The 22,488-nt window shown below is 39.0% G+C and overlaps 2 long non-coding RNA genes across 2 annotated transcripts; both read left to right on the top strand.

Moving 5' to 3' along the window:
• The first annotated feature begins 1,665 nt into the window (after window positions 1–1,665).
• LOC133037984 (uncharacterized) lies at window positions 1,666–3,269 on the top strand. Its single transcript, XR_009687947.1, has 3 exons — window positions 1,666–2,096; window positions 2,566–2,651; window positions 3,163–3,269. It is a non-coding gene; the product is annotated as an uncharacterized LOC133037984 (long non-coding RNA).
• Window positions 3,270–3,916: 647 nt separating this feature from the next.
• LOC133037985 (uncharacterized) lies at window positions 3,917–5,115 on the top strand. The gene is made up of 2 exons (XR_009687948.1): window positions 3,917–4,184; window positions 4,901–5,115. It is a non-coding gene; the product is annotated as an uncharacterized LOC133037985 (long non-coding RNA).
• Window positions 5,116–22,488: the final 17,373 nt, after the last annotated feature.

The following is a 22,488-nucleotide window of genomic DNA, read 5'->3' as shown; positions in this document are numbered from 1 at the left end:
TGTTTAGGATATCATCACCATTTGAAATTCAAACTCATAACCCCATAGATGTTGTGGACTCAAATGTAACTCCTACACACACCATAACTCCTATAGCATTAAGAATTTCAAATTAAGAGGTGTAACATCTTTTTACACTCTTAATGTTGGTGATGATGGTGGAGGTTACTCATAGTAACAAGTAACTCCCAAATGTTACAAAAAGATGACAACTAATATACATTGTCATATGTTACATATTATTAGTTTATTACACATATTTAATCTATATATTATATTATTATAAATAATATAACAATCCCCCACTAGATTAAATATTATCTCTTTAGTAACAAACTTGTAACTTTTGTAACATTTATTTAATCAATCAAAAATATTATATCAAAATATAACATTCCCCCACTTTGATTGACTAAATACACACTTTTAAGAAGTCTTGCTTAGGTGCATTAGATAAAATGTCTTTCGACTTGAATTTTATTTTAGTGTAATTACCACAAAGTTTGATGAAATTTTGGTTGCCGTAGCATTGAACCATTATTCCTTTAATACAAACCGGTGATAACACACACACCCTCGCTAATGCTCACTTGAGACCGCATGTCTCGCTCTTGCACCGTTAATGGCCATGTGCAAAATTCCAATTCATGGACTCTCTAGAGATTAACTCCCAATTCTCATAAGAGGCGACACCACCTCTAGTCCATATAGGTGGATTTTTAGTGTCTCACCACTGTTTAGACACTTCTTAAGCTTAAGTGAGTTTTCTTAAGCTTAAGCTCCATTAAAAAACCTTTCGGTTTTAACCCTCAATTTTCACCACATGTACTCATTCATAGATGAGACAATTGAGTACCATATTTACTCTATTGACTTGTTATTACCTATTGAACTTAAGACTAGATGTTTACAAGTGTTAAGATAGGTTACCATCAATGAGCAAAACACTAAGGGAGTTTAGGTCTCATCCCTCAAAAATTCATGCTTTAATCTTGTACGGAGATTAAGCAATTTGTTATAACCTCTCACTATTGATTCCATGTGAATCATGCATGCCAAAATATAGTGTTCACTTTGTGACCACTTTTCTCCTTAAGTACTTAAGCTTTGAAAATTCAATCATAAAAGATTAATTTTCACACAACTCAAATTCTCGATAATTTTGATACCAAACATATCAAAAATACACCAATTTAGACACCAAACATGTCTAAATTTTCATATTTTATTTTTAGACACCAAGTATGTCTAAACTTTCTCATATTAGAGTATACACCCCCACACTTTCACATTTCATTATCAAGACAATATCTTGATTTTAAAATATAGAAGACCACTTTGTCTCTATAATTCTTTTAATTAACTTCCTTCTTGAAATTATTTTCACTTAACTTTCACTACTACAAATTATACTATTTATGTCGGTCAACGCTACTGTTCATGGCGTTGATCGACGTGAATAGTACCCAAATTATTAGACGCGTCGTTTTAAAAACGACACTAATAATATATAATTAGCGTCATTTCTTAAATGACAATAAAAAGTAAACCGACGAAAAAACTAAAAAATTGTTGAAAACTTCTTTTATTTTGCGTCTGTTATTAACTGTGGAGTATTATGTTTGCGAGGGTTTAAAAGTGACGCAAAATAAAAATGTGAGAGATATAAACAGACGAAAATTTAATAAATATCCTAAAACTCTTCGACCCTAAATTATTCACATCCAACCCTAATCTCTTCGACTACACACAGCGAAACCCCAGGGGGTGGGCAGTTCTTCTGCTTCTCGGTTGTTCTGCTTCCGTTAATGGCAGCTCTCGTTTTCGATTTCCTGCCTTTCGTTGCTTCTCCTCCTCCGTAGATTCCCAATCGTTCCCCAATCAAACCCCTAATCAACACCAACACCACCATCACCATAAGTTTCAAAACACTAGCTCTTCAGATTTAGCTTCGTCCACGTCCTCGTCTTCGGATTGGATTGTTGAGGATGCTTCCCACCATCGCAGCCAAAACCAGATACCGGACTACCAAGAGGAGCAAGCTAGGGTGCTTCGTGCTTCCCTTTGCTGTTTATCTGCTCTTCATAGCTATTAAGGTATCTTAGTTTAGTTACTGTTTATTTTTCATTTCTATATGTGTTCCGATTAGAAATTTTAAAAATGTAAGTACTGAGCAGATTCGTGAAAATGAAATCATGGTCACCATTCTTTAATTTCTTATCGAATCTCAATTATTTGTTTTCTTCCAATACCATGTATTATTTTGCTCTTCTCATTTTCGAAAGTATTATGTATATAAATGTAAACAATTTAGCCAAAGCCCCGACACATAGCTTCGCCCCTGTTTGCTTGAGAAGTTTCTTTCTGAAAATTGAGGAGAACATGGTTTCTTGATTATTTGTTATTTTTATGATAACGGGATAACCATTTTAATTTATTGTTGAAGTTTTTGTTTGAAATCTTTAAGATTTGGTTCTATATGTTTTTGGAATATATATAATGTATATGTAAAGTCAAAATTGGGGGTGAATTTTTAATTGTAGCGTTTGTGATGAGTTGGTGCAGCTGCAATGGTTGCAGGTGCCAGAGACGCCGATGTGTCTCCCACTATAATTGGGTCACTTCCCAGGAAAGAGGCTGCTCTAGTGGAGGTATTTATAAATATTTATTTGTGTATGTATGTATGTATATTGTATAGCATCCACGCTTCCCATTTGTCCAATTTCATTGTATGTTACTTTATTGGTTGAATTCAATATCATTCAGTTAATATATATTCTTGATGGTTTTGTATTCATTTTCAGTCTACAATAGATTAATATAATAAATTTTATTAGGATTATTGGATTGGATTTAATCTATATAGATTTAATCATCAAGAGCTGACAAAATGTGAACCATAAAAATGGCAGGCATGCATATACTAAAATTTTGTATAACCTGATTTTGGTTCTCTGAATTAATGGTTGATTTTCTGCAATTATAATTTTGCTTATGTGTTTGTGAAATCTTAAACTTGTTTGGGGAAAAAAATATACTGATTTTTGCTTGATGTCAAACAAATGATTTTTCAAAAATTTCTTGTCAAAGTAAATACACTGGCACATAAAATTACACTTTCCCTATTGGAGATTCTAATTTCATAATAGAATTGATCAGCAGATTCATGACTCCATACAAGCTCTATTTCCAGATAGAGAATGTTTCACCCTTGTGCGGCCTTTGAACAATGAAGCTGAGCTCCAACGACTTGATCAAATTTCAATAAGTATTTATGGCTCTAATGATTTCTCAGTCTATCTTTTGGTAGTAGTTTCTTTTAATGATAAACCTTATTGGTCGGTTGGTTTTATAGATCTTAATGGTTTACAATTTTCTTTTATTAAGAAAAGTTGGTAGTCATGCAATTCGCTATGACTGTTTTCAAACTTTTTCTTTTGGTAGTCATGCAATTCACTACGATTGTTTTAATAAATTTTCTGTTAGGGGTGTGTGCTGAAACAGTCTTTTTATATGCAGTTGAACAAGCTAAGGCCTGAATTTAAATCTGGGCTAGATGCATTAACAAAGTTTATTTTTGAAAGAACAAGGCCTAAATAAGTTGGGGCAACCATAATGGCTGGTCCAATTCTTGTTGGTATTACGCAGTCTTATCATTTTAATACTACTGCAATGGTAATATTATTTTATAGTGTGTATATAAACTTGAAATGCAGATTCTATTGTTGTTTTTTGGTCTATGTGGAGTTTTTCTAATATTTATATATACAGTTTTCATAATGAGTATTAATATATAATAATGAGTTTATTGTTTATTGATATTTGCTTGTAATGATTTCATATATATATATGTATATATATATGCAGGGTGCTAATTGGGGCTCAGGGGAGATTATAATGTGATAATGAGGTAATTGACAAGTTTGATTTTAGAAATTAACAATTAATTTAGACTAAATGTTGTTACTTGTTTTACTAATATTATACATATTTAGGACAAAGACCACAACATCAAAAGAAGAATGTGCTTTAGTTTTTTTACTGTATGAAGTTATTATATAACCTTTTCATCTTACTATATTTGTGTTAATGATAGTTTATCTTTTAGTTCAAAAAAAAAAAAGAAACTTTGAGTTTGAGCTTCCTTAAATGAAGTAGGAAGAGCATGATGAAGAAAAATAAAGGTATATGGGATAAGTGATATCTAAACACTTCTAAGAGTTTTGTTCTAATATGTGTTTTTTTGTTTCCTCAAATCTTGATCATAACTGTTACTAAATTATTGATGCTAATTGTAAAGTTTTTATTATTGATTAAGTACAATGTTACTATTTTTGTTATAATACATGAGTAATAAGTGTTATGATTGTTGCTATTAAATTTTGCATTATGTAATTATAGTTAATTTTTAAGATACATGATATATAAGTTTTAGGATTGTTTATATTGATAATTTTAGTATTATATAATTAGTTAATAGAATCGATTATTAATTTTATATAAGTTTTATAAATGTTATTTAAACTTTTCTTGTATTATTTATTTACTATTATATAACTTATTTCTATTTGTTATGATATATTTTCTCTTGGTAAAAAAGACTTGGAGTTGAGTGAGCCAATGTTATTATACTGAATAGTGTCTCTAAAGAGACTTTGGATTGGATTTTCTTAAAACGCAGGCTTCTTTCTTTACATATATATATATATGTATACATTTTGCTTGCCCAAAATCCCAAAAGAGGCAAGTATGAGATTATCACATTGGGTCATTCTTTGTATTGTTTGTTGATAGACTGTGCAACTTCATCATATATTAAATTCGTTTATGTTGATTGTTGCATTCCATTCTTTCTTCTTTTTCTCAACTTGAAAATGTTTTTTTATCTTTTGTTTTACAGTTGAAGTTAGACGCTCCCTATAGTAACGAGGAGATCAATGTCGTACGGGATGAGTGGGCCGAATTTGTGAAGCCTTTGATTATAGATTAAGTACTTAAGGTTACTACACTTTTGTTATAATACATGAGTAACAAGTTTTATGATTATTGTTATCTTTTGCATATGTCATTAGTTTATATTTAGTTTACGATATATATGGAATTTAAGTTTTAGAATTGATTTTATTAACAATTTTGGTATTGTGTGATTAGTTAATAGAATCGATTACTAATTTTATGTAAGTTTTAAAAATGTTTTTTTTTTATTTTTTTGTATTATCTATTTACTATTATATAGAATTATTCTAAAATTTGATAATGCAGGTGGGGAAAATTGCATGAAAAATTTGCAATTTTCTCTTACTTATATTTGTGCTTCATTTTATAAGTGACGCAATAGGTAAAAAAAAAAGTATTTTCGTAATAGATATGACATTTTTAAACTGACGTAATAAGTTTTTTGTGACAGTTTTAAAATGCTATGAAACATTTAGCGTCATTTTTTAATCGACGCTAAAAATAAAATAGAAAAGTAAGTATTTAGCGTCGGTTCATAAATGTCGAAAATTGTTTTTTGCATCGTTTTAAAAATGACGCTAATAAAAAACTATTTGCGTCTACGGTATATACGTCGGTTTTATAAACCGACGTAAATTCTTTAAGTGACACTTAAAAACCGACGTGAATTTTACTTTTTGTAGTAGTGTTTGACACCAAAATATGTCAAAATTTTACATATACACATAGCCAAATTTGATTTAGAATTTGAATTCAAAATCAAATAAATTAATCAATAATCTCTCAACACATTTTGATTAAATTTGTGGCTCACCCCCACATTTTTACCAGAAAGTGTATATAAAATATTACTTTTGTGTATTTTCCTCTTCAAATGACTCTTTAAGGCCACTTTAAAAATACCATTTGACATTTTTAATTTTCTCAACAAAACTAAAATATCAAACTCACATTACTACTCATAAAATAATGTGATTATTTTTACTCATAATTTTAAGGTTATCTCCTTATTGAGATTAGCCCAAAATTATACCAAAGTTAACAAAATTCTCATCAATTTTGTTCACAACTTTGATCATTTAAGATTCAAAATTGCTTCTCCAATTTTGTTATCTTTTCACTATTTTTGAATCCACATTGATTCATTTACTTTTGAGTCCAAAATTGCTCTTCCAATTTATGGCTCATTTCACAAGTTTGGATTCACTTTTAATCCATTTGTTCTTGCTTATGACAATGCAAGTCCAATAAAAGTGTAACTCTCATAGCCCACTTTTTCTTATCTCAAATATGAGATGCTTATCTCTTATAACCCAATAAAAGATGTAACTTCTCAAAAACCATCTTTTATTATCCCATAAAGTGAGATGTTCACTACCAAATTGAAAAAGAATTTAAAATATTCTTTATTCACAAAATAGATGATAATAATTTCCACATCAATAGCAATAAACAATATTATATTATTACTATCAACATTATTATCATACTATATAACTCATACATTAATATAATATGTATGTTACTAATCAACATCTTATATGTAACATACACATAATATCAATATTAAATTCAAAAATACATATGTTACATATCTCATATATATATAACATATATACTATAATATACATATAAATCATATAATCTCACACATATATATAACATATATATACACATTAATATATATGATATATATTATATACACATATATAACATATATACACTTTAATATACATGGTATATATTATATACTCATAATATATATTATATATGCATGTCTCATATAAATACATAGAAATAATTATTTCTACATATTTAATCTCACTAATATATATTATATCACATGCTCTACATATATATAATATATATTACTCATATATATACATGTTATATATTATATATCTCACATATATACATAAAATAACATGATATAAATTTCAAACATAATATATATAATATGATATAAACACATGATCACATATATATATAATATATATATTACTATTATATAAAATATAGTAAATCACATAATATACACCACCATGCTCACCCATGAATAGTTTTTACATAAAATCTCTTATCCTTGTATTCTCACAATCTTGATTTATCATCTCTTCCATTGAAAAGGGATAAGCTTTTGATTGTTAGAGATTTTATAACAATGGAAGAAAATCAAGATTTATTACAACTCTATTGTAAAATAATACAAGGACTAAAATAAGAGATTGATTAAATATATGGTACAATACATATATATACACTATATATTACATATATATATATATGAAAGGTAGAAGAGAAGATTACAACACATGTAATATAATATATGTATATATATATAACAAGAGAATAATATATATATAAACACTCACTCACAACCTTGAGTGTAGATTAGTGGGGATCGATCACCATGACTTGAACAAGGTATTACACCTTTGTCCAAAAGCTTATTTCCCCCTATCTCTAAGCACTAAGGGAACTCTCTAGGAAATAGCTTTGGGAATTATTAAGCCTTTTAGGGTTTTCTAGCAAAGTACTTTCTTGATAGAAACTTCATCTCTTAAATGAGCACCTTAGACCTCTTTATATAGTGTTTAGGATATCATCACCATTTGAAATTCAAACTCATAACCCCATAGATGTTGTGGACTCAAATGTAACTCCTACACACACCATAACTCCTATAGCATTAAGAATTTCAAATTAAGATGTGTAACATCTTTTTACACTCTTAATGTTGGTGATGATGGTGGAGGTTACTCATAGTAACAAGTAACTCCCAAATGTTACAAAAAGATGACAACTAATATACATTGTCATATGTTACATATTATTAGTTCATTACACATATTTAATCTATATATTATATTATTATAAATAATATAACATTAGCTACGTACGTGGGTGCCCCTTTCCCAATGGTGCAGTTGGTGATCCTTATCGTCCACCACGACTACTTTAGACTCCTATTTGATATCTGCCTCAGCCTCCTTGCAGGTGCCAAAGATCCTCCTTCTTGGTCATTTCAGTTGAGCCCACTTGATTGTCTAGGCAGCATTGTCTCTTGATACTTTGTACAATTTTTTTTCTAGAATAAAATTGCTATAGAAACTAGCCAACTTGTTTCTCTCTATACACTAAGATAAATTCTATAGCTCTTTTATTATTAGCAACAAATCGTATGTAACATTCTCTACGTAAAGTTTAAACAAATTAATGGAGTAATGCTAAAACTACAAATATTATTACTTAGATGTTACACTTAAATCTTGTCTTTAAATAATTTAAACAAATAACAGAATTAATCATATGCAAAATATTAATTAATAATTTAAACAAATAACATAACAGAATTAATCATATGCAAAATATTAATTAATAACCACTATATATGAATCTTAATTCTGACATATCATACATCAATACTATGTTAACTTGATGAAAAAAATTTCAAAGCTTGTTGCTTAAGAAAAGTTTAAGAATTTATATTAGTTAAGAATTTTTTAAGCTTTATTTTGTGGTATTCTAGTTATGCAAATTTAATATATATATATATATGGAATACTTTTTAATGGGTATTACCTATGAATGATTACTAAGCAAATTTAACTATAAATATTAATTTTAAAAATATCAAACCATCGAATTTTGATCTAATAACGAATAATGAAATCACAAATTTGAATTTCTATGCTTAATTTAACTACTTAACTAAAAAAAATATCAAAAAATATTTCTTTTTACACTATATCAAAAATATGTTCATACAAAAATATTTCACTCAAACTTAACTTTTTCTTTTGTTATTTTTCTTGCTAAAAAACGTTTTTTAAATTTTTTTTTTTTTTTTTACCGATGGAAAAATTCTCAGCCCATATGATATAAAAATGAGAGATTTTTTTAAGTGCTTTTTTCATAAATGTACAACAAAAACAAAATAATTACAAAAAATGTGCAAAAAAAAATTATTTGAAAAATTTGTACATTTTAAAAACTTATTACATAAACCATACATTTTAATTATTAAATAATATATCATTAATGATTAAACTAATTACCATAAATAGATTAATGTAATTAATGTTTGTAATATTATTTTATAATATCTTATCATTATGTTTATTATATTACTGTTTTAAAAATTATTAATAATAAAATATGTTTATTAAAATTCAAAATAAATAATTCCGTAAAATTAATTAAATAAATAATAAATAGTTTTATAAAAATAAACAAATTAAATATTTATTTTATTAAATAATAAATATTTATTATCTATTTTAGTATGAATTATTATAATTTAATAAGTTTTTTTTTTTTTTCAATAAAATACAATATAAAAATTATAAACATTATTGTACATAAATATAAATCAATGTTTAAAATTCCTAAAAAAAACATGACACACATAGAGTGATATAATAAACATATGTGAATGTTATTATTTTGTTTATTAAATTAGTATGTTTAATATATAGAAAACAAAATAAACATATATATACAAAGTATTTTATACCATTAGTATGTTTATTATAATTGTAAATATAAAAATAGACATAGTCAATTTATACTATACTAAAATAAATATATTTTCTTTCTATTGTTTCTATAGAAATATAATTTTTTACATCAAAAAATAAATAAACAAACATAACTTTATAAACTCTAAATATTATTTAATTAGAAAAAGTAAACAGGACACAAAAAAAAAAAAAAAAGATAAACAATTTTTTTTTATGTATATTATTTATTTTCTAAAAAATTACTAAAAAATAAACATGACACACATAGAGTGATATAATAAACCTATGTGAATATTATTATTTTGTTTATTAAATTAATATTTTTAATTAATAGAAAATAAAATAAACAGATATATACATATAAAATATTTTATTATTGGCATGTTTATTATAATTGTAAACATAAAAATAGACATAGCTAATATTTATACTATACTAAAATAAATATATATTTTTTCAATTGTTTCTATATGTTGATTATTTTCTAATGAGTTAGTGAACGAATTTATCTATTAAAAAATAATTCTTACATCAAAAAATAAATAAACAAAGATAACTTTATAAACTTCAAACATTATTTAATTAGAAAAAATAAAATATAAATTGTAGATAAGTATATATGCATATAATTTACCTAATGAACACAAAATTATTTATGGAAAAAATCAATATTGAGAATCATATATTTTACAATAAATAAAAATGTGATAATATATCAACAAAATATAAACAAAAAAATTTGCATACATTTATAACACAAATAATAATAAAAAAAAATACAAATCAAAAGAAAACACTTGAAATAAATAAATAAAAAAAAACTAATCTTCTTATTATAATTTTTATAAACATAAATGTTTAAAATTTGAGTATATTGTATTTAGATATAGTATGCATTTGAATAATAGTTTTATAGGGAAAAATTAAATAGTAATTTAATCTAAATACAAACTTTCAATATTTGTAATAATGGTTGATTTTTAAAATTATATATGTTGCCCCTGAATTCGCCCAAAATACGTGGACTAGTCGAATTAGGACACGTGGATCAGATAACATGTAAATATTTGATAAGTCTTTGTGCGCCACAAGGAAGCGCAGTTAGCGTGGGTCCCGGAGGAGGCACCCGGAGTACAAGGTACTCCAGGAAGCTCGCATGATGTGAAGCCTCTCCGGGATGTGTCAGATCTCTCTCGAGCAATCAAGTCGCATTTAATGCCGCATGGGAGGAAGCGTGTTGGGACTGTAACACGCAATAAAGTCTGACGGCACAACCCCCAAACAGCAGCGCTACAGTAATGATCATTTAAGTCTAGCGACGGCTACTCTGCGAAGAGTCACGTCAATCACAAGGCAAAAAGGACATTCTTCATAAAAACCCTACAACACCTAGGGATTTAACCATGCATCACCCATGGTATATTCATTGGAAATGCCCAACTTTATGGATACTTATAGATATATGTGTAAGAACAATTCTAGGGATTACCCCACCAAAACACTATAAATACCCCCTCAAAGCTCATTTAATGGGGTCGAGAATCTTGGTTTGCAAAAGAGCAAGAAGAGAAAATACTCACCAAGAACATTCTCTGTATTTATGAGAAAGACATTCTCTCAAGTGTGGAATCTGTATTAAATACATCCATTAATAACAAAGACTCGTGGACTAAGGCTCATTAACGCCCCAACCACGTAAAAATCTTCATCTCACTTTCTTACAGCTCTTTATTATAATCGTATTTTAATAGTTGCCGAAAATCTCGGTCAACATTTTGGTGCTTTCATTGAGAGCTGAGGAAAGCTACTGCATAACAAGCATTTGACTTCACAACAATGGTGGAGACAAGAAGTACACGTCACCCTCGCCCTCTGGAAGATGCTCAAGATCCAAATGAGGAAGATGTAGCCTCAAGAGCAGCAGAGGAGTCCGAGGAAGAAGAAGAAGAAATAGTTCCCGACGAGAACTACGAGGAAAACCTCGACGAGTATGCCTACGACGGAGGAAGTTACTCAGAGTTGGTGCTCCTTAGACAAAAAGCTATCGATCATGAAGCTGAGATCGAAGCTCAGAAAGCGCAAAATCAAAAAATGCAGGAAGTGATGCTGGCCATGCAAAAAGCCATGGAGGCTGCTGGTATTCACGTGCATCCCAAGGCAATGGCCGCTGGGCTCGACGGGGAACCAGCGACGTCCTCGCCTAATTCCCAAAGAAGAAAGACCTAGGGAACCTAGCCCTATAAGGCACCCCGCCGAGGAAAATCAAACAAAAAACCCTACTTCTACCCCTGGGCGAAAGAAAAAGGTGCAGGATCCGCGAAGGGTCCGCTCAGATTTCTCTAAAGGGAAAGGTCCGCAGAGGGGCAAGCCCCAAAGAGGGAGTCTTGGCCCTCAGGATCGAGGGGACCGGAAAAGCGTTTCTGTGCACCAGGAACCAGGGGGTAGAGGAAGAAGAGGACAGAGATGTCCTCCCATTGATCTGAGAAATCAAATCAATGGGAATCAAGGTGACCTCCGGGATCACCTTGACCAAAAAAGATACAGGCCCGTGGTCTCTTCGGCATGCGTAAACGAAGGGATTATGGCGGAACTTGCCATACTTCGAAAAGATATTGCTCGAGTCTCTCGGAGGCAGAAGGGAGACGACTCCGACTCGGACAGTGAGGATCGGGAGCCATGTGCCAAGCATATCCTGGAGGCGGAGCTCCCTAAAAACTTCAAGATGCCCGAAATGGCGGCATACACTGGGAACTCCGACCCCAGTGATCACTTGTCACGGTTCAACCGTGTCATGACAGTCATGCGGGTCAGCAATGACGCCAAATGCTTGTGCTTCCCCCTCACTCTGAGCGGATCAGCAGAGGAATGGTTCAAAAAGCTGGAACCAGGATCCGTGGGTTGTTGGAACAAACTCCAAACCAACTTCTGGAGACAGTTTTTCGCCGCCAGGAAGGTTAACTTGGAGGTTAGTGCCTTGACCAACATCAAGCAACTGCCCACCGAGACCTTGAAGAATTACATCAAGAGGTTCCGAGAGGAAGCCTCGAAGACCAAGAAGGTCGATGACGGACAACAGCTTGCGCTTCTCCAAGCAGGAATCCGCACTGGGACTCCCTTCTGGAACGAGTTGCAGCAAGAAGGCGCTGCTAGCCTTCAGGACTTCCAGAAGAGAGTCCAAAAATATATTAACCTCGAAGAAGCCCAGATCGTGGCTTACGGAGGCTATTATCCCACCGGGATAGCAGGATACATGCCAGGAGTGTCGCCCTCGGGTACTGTCCCGACCGCAACTCCACAAGTAAGTGGCATACAATTCTCTGCTACTCCCGGGTACAGCCAAGGCCAAGCTTTGGCACCGGCATCTTCCCATTACGGCAACCCGTCCGGGGTGAATGGGCGAGCTCCTTCACAGGCGGCCCCGACTGTTAGCTTGACAGGCCTGACCCAGGGGTCGAGGAGCAAAAGGTCCTCCAAGGGCAGCACCCGAACGGGAGAGAAGCGCCAAAAGAAGGGGTACACACCCCAATATACTCAGTACACAGAGCTCACGGACTCCCAGGAACGTGTATATTTTGCCACTAGGCAAAATACGCACTACCGGAGACCACAGCCATTGTACAAGGATAGCTCCCGGAGAGATCCGAGTAAAAGATGCGAGTACCACAACGACATTGGTCATAGCACCAATGAGTGTAAGAATCTCAAAGACGAGATTGAAAATCTGATCCGCTTGGGCCACCTCTATGAGTGGATCAAAAATAGGTTGCCCCACCTTAATCCAGGGCAGGTGGCCGGAGGTATGCCTCCGGGAACGCCAGGGGGTACAGCAGGAGTATTGCCTCCAGCTGCTCCCGCAGGCGACACCCAGCATATCCCCGGGCTACCGCCCCGGCCTAATGGACGGGTAGCTATGATCTCCGGAGGTCCCCATATCGGAGGAAACACTCGCAAGGAGCGAAAACGATATGCCGAGGCAGCAAAACACAGTGAGGTGTGGGAGGTTACTCAACTCCTAGCTCAAAGGCCTCGGCTAATGGACCAACCCATAACGTTCACGGAAGAAGACGCCAGGACGGTGCGTTTTCCTCACCACGACCCGTTGGTCATAGAGGCCCCCATCGCAAATAAAGTGGTGGCTAGGGTCCTGATTGACAATGGGAGTTCCGTGAACTTGCTCTTCAAAGAAGCCTTCACTGCGATAGGGTTGACCGACCGGGACCTCTCGCCTAGTGGGTCACAGCTCACAGGGTTTAACGGGACGACGCTAATCCCGATGGGAAAAGTCAGGCTCCCGGTTACCCTGTGCCCGGATACCCCCCAGAGCACATTTAAGTATTGCACCTTCGTGGTGGTAGACTGTCCAACAGCCTACAACGCGATCCTAGGCCGACCGGCCCTAGTCGACTTTGGTGCGATTACTTCAATCCGACATCTATGCCTAAAGTTCCCTACCCAGGAAGCCGGAGTCGGAACTGTGAGGGGAAATCAAGGAGAGGCCAGGCAATGTTACAATGTTGCCACTCACCTACCTGTATTCACGCTCCGGGAATCCCCTGGAATAGAGAAGGCTGAAGAGGATGAGTTGGATCCGCGCATAGGATCCGAAAGGGTCGTGGAACCAATGGAGGACGTCGAAGAAATACCAGTGTGCGACGACGACTCCACAAAAGTACTCCGAATAGGGAAGAGCCTGGATCCGGAGGAAAAAGAAAAAATAATAAAAACACTGAAGGGCGCCATCGACATCTTTGCATGGCGCCAAGGAGACATGACCGGCATAAGCCCTCATGTCATCACCCATGTACTCAATGTCAACCCGGACATGCCCCCTGTACAGCAAAAGAGACGCCCGCTCGACTCGGTGAAAGCCGAGGCCTTAGAGAAAGAGGTGGACAAACTTTTGTCCAATGGCATGATCCGCGACGTGTACTATCCGGAATGGCTGGCCAATCCGGTCCTGGTGCCCAAGCCGAACGGGACTTGGCGAGTTTGTATAGATTTCACAGATCTAAACAAAGCTTGCCCAAAGGACTGCTTCCCGCTACCCAGGATCGACCAAATGGTAGACGCCACGTCTGGATTTAAACTGTTGTCCTTCATGGATGCCTATGCTGGGTACAACCAAATAAAAATGCATACGGCAGACCAGGAGTGCACTAGCTTCAGGACCGATAAGGGGGTATACTGCTACCTAGTCATGCCTTTCGGACTGAAAAACGCCGGAGCAACCTATCAAAGAATGGTTAACCGAATGTTTAAAAGCCTCCTGGGACGGAACATGGAGGTATATGTGGACGACATGCTCGTCAAATCCAAAGCGTGCAACAGCCATGCAAGCGACTTAGAAGAATGTTTCGAAGTCGTCCGGAGATACGGCATGAAGCTCAACCCGAAAAAATGCACCTTCGGGGTCAAGTCGGGAAAATTCTTAGGCTTCATAGTCAGCCAAAGGGGGATCGAAGCAAACCCGGAGAAAATCCAAGCTCTCCTGGACATGCCATCCCCCAAGAAACATAAAGACGTGCAGAGCTTGACCGGAAAGGTAGCTGCACTAAGCCGCTTTATCTCACGCTCCACGGACAAGTGCATACCCTTCTTCAACATACTGAAGAAGTGCCAAAAGTTCGAATGGTCGGATGAATGCGAGGAGGCATTCAAGAGGTTAAAAGACCACATGGCAAAACCTCCTATCCTATCAAAACCCGTCCTTGGAGAAGACTTGTTCCTTTACTTGGCCGTCTCCGAGCACGTGGTCAGCGCTGCCCTGGTCCGGGAGGAAGAAAAAACTCAGCACCCCGTATACTATGTCAGTAAGCGCATGATAGGGGCCGAGACAAGGTACCCGGTCATTGAAAAATTAGTATTCTGCCTCCTGATGGCATCAAGGAAGCTGAGGCCATACTTCCAAGCCCATCCGATCAAAATCTTGACCAATCACCCGCTCCGGCAAGTTCTCCAGAAGCCTGAAGCATCAGGAAGACTCCTCAAGTGGGCGATGGAGCTGAGTCAATTCGACTTACATTACGTGCCCCGGATTTCCATAAAAGGCCAAGCCTTGGCAGACTTCATCACTGAATGTAATGAAGCCGAGGCAACAGCCAATACACCAGTACCACCAATCCCCACTTGGAGGGTATTTGTAGACGGAGCTTCTAATGAGAACGGTTCGGGAGCCGGAGTGGCTATGATATCACCTACTGGATTGCGGCTCCAGGCAGCACTCCGATTCAACTTCACAGCTTCAAACAATGAAGCCGAATATGAGGCCCTGATAGCAGGGCTAAAATTGGCTAAAGCTGTAGGAGCCAAGAGAGTGGAAGTCTACAGTGACTCTCAGCTGGTCGTAAACCAGGTCTCCGGAGAATACCAAACTCGCGGCGAACGGATGGCCGCGTACGTAGCAATAGTCCGAGAACTGCTCCACGAGTTCACGGACTGTAAAATAGAAAGAATCCCCCGAGAGAAGAACGCTCATGCGGACTGTCTGGCTAAGTTAGCCTCGGACAGTGAAATCGAAGAGCTGGGGGTAGTGCCAGTGGAACGCTTGGCAGAACCAAGCATCAAAATAAAAGAGACCACGCTAACGGTTGGGCAAGAACCCAGCTGGATGGTCCCCATCATAAAATACATAACCACAGGTGAGTTGCCCCAAGAGAGGGCACTGTCTCGAAAGATTCAGTATCAGGCTCATCGTTATGTAATGATGGACCAAATTCTCTACCGGAGAGGACTCAGCATGCCTTATTTAAGGTGTGTATCGTGCCAAAGGTACGCGAACATACCGAGAGCTCCTCCAAATGAGATCACTTTGATGACCAGCCCCTGGCCCTTCACGGTCTGGGGAATAGATCTCATCGGGTCTCTACCTACGGGAAAAGGAGGGGTAAAGTATGCAATAGTAGCAGTGGACTACTTCACCAAGTGGACAGAGGTTGAGCCTATGAAGACAATAACTGCTAAGAAGGCATTGGACTTTGTTATCAAAAACATAGTGTGTCGATACGGCTTGCCTCACAAGATAGTCTCAGACAATGGAAAGCAATTCGATTGCGAGGAATTTACTGACTTTTGCAACCAACACGGAGTGGTAAAAAGCTTCTCCGCGGTAGCCCGGCCTCAAACAAACGGCCAGGCGGAAGCAGTCAATAAAATCCTAAAGGTCACTTTGAAAAAGAAGCTGCTGGCCTGTAAAAATAACTGGCCTGAAGAATTGCCAAGGGTATTGTGGGCCTACCGGACGACCCCCAGAACCACAACCGGTCACTCGCCGTTCTCAATGGCGTACGGTTGTGAAGCAATGGTCCCGGTGGAAACATTATTCCCATCCCACAGGAGGATGACTTATGATCCGACCACCAATCAGGCACTGCTCCAAGAGGCTTTGGATCAAGTCGAAGAACTCCGGGATGAGTCTCAAATACGGATGGCTGCTTATCAAAAGAAGGTGACCAAGTATTTTAACTCCAAGGTTAAAAACAGAAAATTCGCTATTGGGGATATGGTCCTAAGAAGGGTTTTTCCAGCCACCCAAGAACCCGGAGTGGGGGTACTTGGACCAAATTGGGAAGGACCATATGAGATCGAGGACGAGATCGGTTCTGGCACTTACAAACTAAAAAGAATGGACGGAACCACCGTCCCAAGAGCCTGGAATGCCGATCACCTCAGAAAATATTACCAGTAGCGAATTAAAACTTAGATTTTTGTTCAAAGGGTTTGTACCGTCCAAATGTATACCTCCTCTATATTAAATAAAACTGAGTGCCTTAAAAACAAAGTTTCTATGCCACTCAGGGGGGTACTAGGGTATACCGCATGGACAAACAAAAAAACAAACTAAGTAAAATATCCTGACCCAAAGGGCAGGTCAAAAAGTATGCACAAAAATAAAAAGCATAAGTATAAAAACCCTGAGCCAAAGGACAGGTTAAAAAATATAAGTGTGACAAATAAAGATCGCATAAAAAAAAATATCCTAGCCCAAAGGGCAGGTCATATACATATAAACGGCCCGGGGACAGGCCTTAAAATATAATTGTCTCCCCTTCAAATGAAAGCTGCTACCTATATGTAAATTGTTCTAAGGCAGCAGCAAATATGTACAAACAACAACAAAAAAAAAAGAGTTGTAAAAGAAATGGGTAGAATCTGGGTCAATAATACGGCAGCTCAGTCGGCCCGCGGAGGAAGACGAGGTCCAATCCGTGCCTCAAGCGCGGCATCAAGCTTCTTCTTCTTTTCCCGAAATTTGGCAATCATCTCCTCGGGTTTGGGATAAAAAGCAAGCTTGATATTCTGATCATTGGTGGCCCAAGCCATGTAGACACCATCATCGAAGCGCTTCGGGCACCGGGCGCAGGAAACGGGAGAAAGGAGCTCGGCCCTCTTGGCCTTCCTGATGGATTGTTCTTTAAAGTCCCTCAGCTCCTTCAGCTCCGCAGCTAGAGCGGCCTTGGACTCTATGTCCGCCTGGTGAGTTTCCTCTAAAGATCTCACTTTGGCGACCATTTCGTCCAAAGCCTCCCTGGCCTCCCGGAGGTCTCGCCTGGCCTTCTCAGCAGCCTCGGTTTGAGCCCTTAGTTCCTCCTGATGATGAGCCTCCATCCTGTCCCTCCGCTGGGCCTCGTCCCGGATCATGGCCTCGGCCTGGGCCTCCCTCCGTTTGGCCTCCTCTTCCTTGGCCTTGGCAGCCGCCTCCTGGCGCTCGGCAGCCTCCTGGTAGATCTGCCTCTCCGCTGTGAGGTCCTGGAGGACCTTCCTGACATCATTCATGTCCCCAAAGTCGGACAGAGTGAAGCCATGGTTTATGATGTTCTTGGAGAGGCGGCCAGCCTCAGCAGCAAGCTGAACCATAATGAAAGGATAAGAAGGAGGAATTTCTCAAAGGAGAAAGTAAAATACAAACAATAAAAGGAAACGCAAAAATTGCAAAGTACTTACCACCGTGAGAGAATGGCTAAGGTCCTGGACCTGGAAGATGGAGTTCAGGGAAGCGCAAGTGGCAAACCGCTTAGGCGCACAACGGGTGAGCTGAGAAGCGAACTCGCCGGTCATCTCCGCGGCAAAAGGAGCCAAGGTAGGCCCTAGGAAGCGACGGAACCAGTCCGATAAGGGGTCCAGATTAAGGTCCCACGGATCCTGGTATTCCGGGTGGTTGATGCTCGCCTCAACCTCGGCTCGCAGAATCCTCCTAAGGGCCTCCACCTCGGCATACCCCCGGGAGTACTCGTCCATGGCATAGTTGTGTTTGGCTATGCGAAGCTCCTGCCTCACCTCGTCCCCCGGAATCGGGGTAAGCTCGATGTGGGGAGGAGCAGGATTTTCCTCCATCGGGGAGACCCCGCCGTCCAGACCATGGGCAGGAGTGTCGGCTCTCCGAGGCCTCTTTGGCTCATCCTGGGCAATCATCTTGCCATTGCGCTTACGAATCAGGGCCACCTCAGGCTCCTCCTCGCCCTCCTCTGCTTCCTCCGGAAGGGCTCGAGGCTCTCCCGCACCCTCACCGGCTTCCTCCGAGAAGTCCCACCCCTTCCTTTGGCCTTCTCCCGGAAGCACCTCCTCGTCATCCACTAAGTCAATAGTGTCGGGGGGAGCGCTGGAAGAAACCTTCAATGAAGGTGCCGGGGGAGAGGAGGTAAAGGACGGAGGAGCCACGGGAGTATGAACTCCAGCAGGCTGGTCCAGGATGGCATCCATGGAGATACCTGATTCACAAAATAAGCAAGTGTTAGAAGACTGTGAGGAACCGCTTATACAAGACATAACAAATAAGCTACTCCTACCCGAACTTCCTAATTCAGCCCTAGCAAAGTCCTGTACTTTAATGTTGGCGGCGTCATCTCCGAGATAACTGTCCGAGGGCCGGAACCAGCTGGACGTTATGTAAGCTGATGGACCTAAGGGAATAGGTTCCGGAGGGCCGGAGCCCATCCGGGACCGACCTAAGTAATCTCCTAAGTTCGAAAAATAAAATTCCTTCAAACGATCCCCCCACCGGGTCAACGGCATCTTAAATCTACGAAGACGCTCGTCGAACCCTACGGGCCTATGACTGGTGTATTCATCAACGGAAGGAACATAGCGAATTATCAAGAGAGACTTACCGCCGGCACTGGAGGTGCTAGCACCGGGAGCCCCCGAGTTTGGTTCGGGGGCCGAAGGCTGTGGCCGGGAAGTTTGCTTCTCGGAAGAATCTTCAATACGAAGGGGCCTCCTGGCAGGACGATCCCCAATCTCTTCTTGAAGAATCTTGTCAAAAAATTTAGCCTCGGACTTCCCGGCAATGGCTTGGCTCCTTCGCACCACCAGACTCCCCACGTGGAGTCCTCTCCCAGAGGCAGCCTGAGCCTGAGAGTATGCTTTCTCCTGGGCCTTCCGGTAGAGATAATCTTGGTACTTCTTCTCTGCAGTGGCAATAAGCTCGTCCCGGAAGGCCTTCTCCGCAACTGGCGCCCTCACGTTGGGGCAGATGACCCGTGAGAGGTTGGAGTCATCCACGGATTGGTGAGAAAGGATAAGTTTGGCCTTCCTACAATTCTCCGTGGTGACTAGGCCCCCGACATCAAGATCGGCGCGGTCATAGGAGGTAAAGGCTTGGGCCCTTCGAAGGAAAGCCTGAGTGGGAAGCGTCCGCTGGTAAGGTGGGATCCGCACCCACTCCGTGAGAAGCTCCGGGTGGTCCACGGCCCTGAACCCGGAAGAGAAGAAAAAGCGGTGGCGGTACTCCTTAACGTGAGTCTGCCTATTATACGGAACCACCCCCTCGTTAGCAGGGTGGATCCGGAACCCATAAAAACCATCCTTAAGTTTGTCCCCCTTCTTGGGGACGGATACAAGTTCATAAAAATATAAAATTTCCGCCGGGCTGGGAGACCTCAGCCGCGGCGGTGTAAAAAATAAATAAGCCTGAGAGCAGGCGGTAAGCTTGAGGAATGAGTTGGTATGGCGCAAGGCCGACAAATACAAGGAAATTAACAAAGTAATCTTGGAGCGGGAGCATGGCACCGGCCATCAAATGAGTCTGACTCCAAGCCCCGAAGCCATCATAGTTATGATTAGGCGTCTCCGAGTCATGAGGAGGCCGGTGATAGGTCCCTGAGGTGGAGGGTTTGATCCCAGCGACTTCTATAATATTCTCCAGCTGGTGAGGACAAGTCAAGGTGGATCGAAGCTCAGCCGCTTCCCACCCCGTCGCACGAGATTTATACCCCTCCTGGGCAACAGGTCCCAGGGAAACCTCCTCCAGCGTGGCCATGTCTTTTCCCTTCTTCTTCGAAGATTTTGAGCCAGAAGCAGACATTTTGTGTTCTGAGAAAAACAAAAAGGGAAAAAAGAAAATTCCAGCAGTTAGGTCCCATACCAAACCCTAAGTCAAGAAAAAGGGAGTGGGGGTCCCCTAACCGCTGGAAAGAGGCCCCCTCCGGACACGTGTCACATGAGAAACCCTAGAGAGAATCCCTGAACAAGTGTCGGGTGCAGTGAAATCGCAGAAAGTGGTTTTGCAACAAGAAAAAAAAAAAGAAAAACCATTCTATGCCCTAAGCAACTGTTGAACGAAGAACACATGACTCTCTTCAACAAAGCTGTACGATTATAACAGAGGCATGATAATGGCGATTCTACAACTAACGCAGTAAACATAAAGCAGAACACCCAAAGAACTTAAACACTCACACACCCAGAAATCTCTAAGTGCGAACCCAGAAAACGAACGAAGTAAATATAAGCATGTTATCTAAGGATGCAAGAAACTTACAGTAGATCGTTGAACTGGGGGTACTGGATGTGGTAAAGTGAAAGTTGAGAAGAACTGGCGAAGTCAAACACTAGAAAACTGAAAGAAGTGTCTAAGTGTTAAGACAGTTCGTGCTACTTTGAGGAATTTTCTCTCTGGGAAATTCGAGCAGAAATGGCAAGGAATGGAAAGTAACCGAAATGAAGGAAAGGTGGTGGCTTTTATAGGCAAAAACGCATGAGGAACAGGCATCATCACCTACCAATCGCACGGTGGGGGAGATGCACGATTCGAATTCTCGAAAATCAACGGATCAGATCAATCTGCCATAAAGGCGATGGAAACGTTTGAGTATCCGTCTGACACCATTAATGCGCCGCATCAATCAAAGGGCGTGAAACGAATCGACCTCTGCAAAAGCGAATCGCTGTATTTAATGCCATCATTAGACTCGCCTTCACGCGCCCCAAGCTCGTGTCAAAAGACCGAGGAGGCGGCTGGAGACATTCCTGCAAAAGGCGAATCGCTGCATTTAATGTCATCATTAAATGTGCCCCCACGCGCTCAAGGCTTGAGCCAGGGAAACGAGGAGTCGACCGGAGGCACCTAAGCAAGCCTTGGTTTATTTTTACTAAGTAAACAAGGCTTGGGGGGTAAATGTTGCCCCTGAATTCGCCCAAAATACGTGGACTAGTCGAATTAGGACACGTGGATCAGATAACCTGTAAACATTTGATAAGTCTTTGTGCGCCACAAGGAAGCGCAGTTAGCGTGGGTCCCGGAGGAGGCACCCGGAGTACAAGGTACTCCAGGAAGCTCGCATGACGTGAAGCCTCTCCGGGATGTGTCAGATCTCTCTCGAGCAATCAAGTCGCATTTAATGCCGCATGGGAGGAAGCGTGTTGGGACTGTAACACGCAATAAAGTCTGACGGCACAACCCCCAAACAGCAGCGCTACAGTAATGATCATTTAAGTCTAGCGACGGCTACTCTGCGAAGAGTCACGTCAATCACAAGGCAAAAAGGACATTCTTCATAAAAACCCTACGGCACCTAGGGATTTGACCATGCATCACCCATGGTATATTCATTGGAAATGCCCAACTTTATGGATACTTACAGATATATGTGTAAGAACAATTCTAGGGATTACCCCACCAAAACACTATAAATACCCCCTCAAAGCTCATTTAATGGGGTCGAGAATCTTGGTTTGCAAAAGAGCAAGAAGAGAAAATACTCACCAAGAACATTCTCTGTATTTATGAGAAAGA

This window comes from Cannabis sativa, chromosome 5, assembly GCF_029168945.1.
Source record: "Cannabis sativa cultivar Pink pepper isolate KNU-18-1 chromosome 5, ASM2916894v1, whole genome shotgun sequence".
NCBI lineage: Eukaryota > Viridiplantae > Streptophyta > Magnoliopsida > Rosales > Cannabaceae > Cannabis > Cannabis sativa.
The sequence above is the reverse complement of the archived record's forward strand: the minus strand, read 5'-3'. Positions and strand labels throughout refer to the sequence as shown.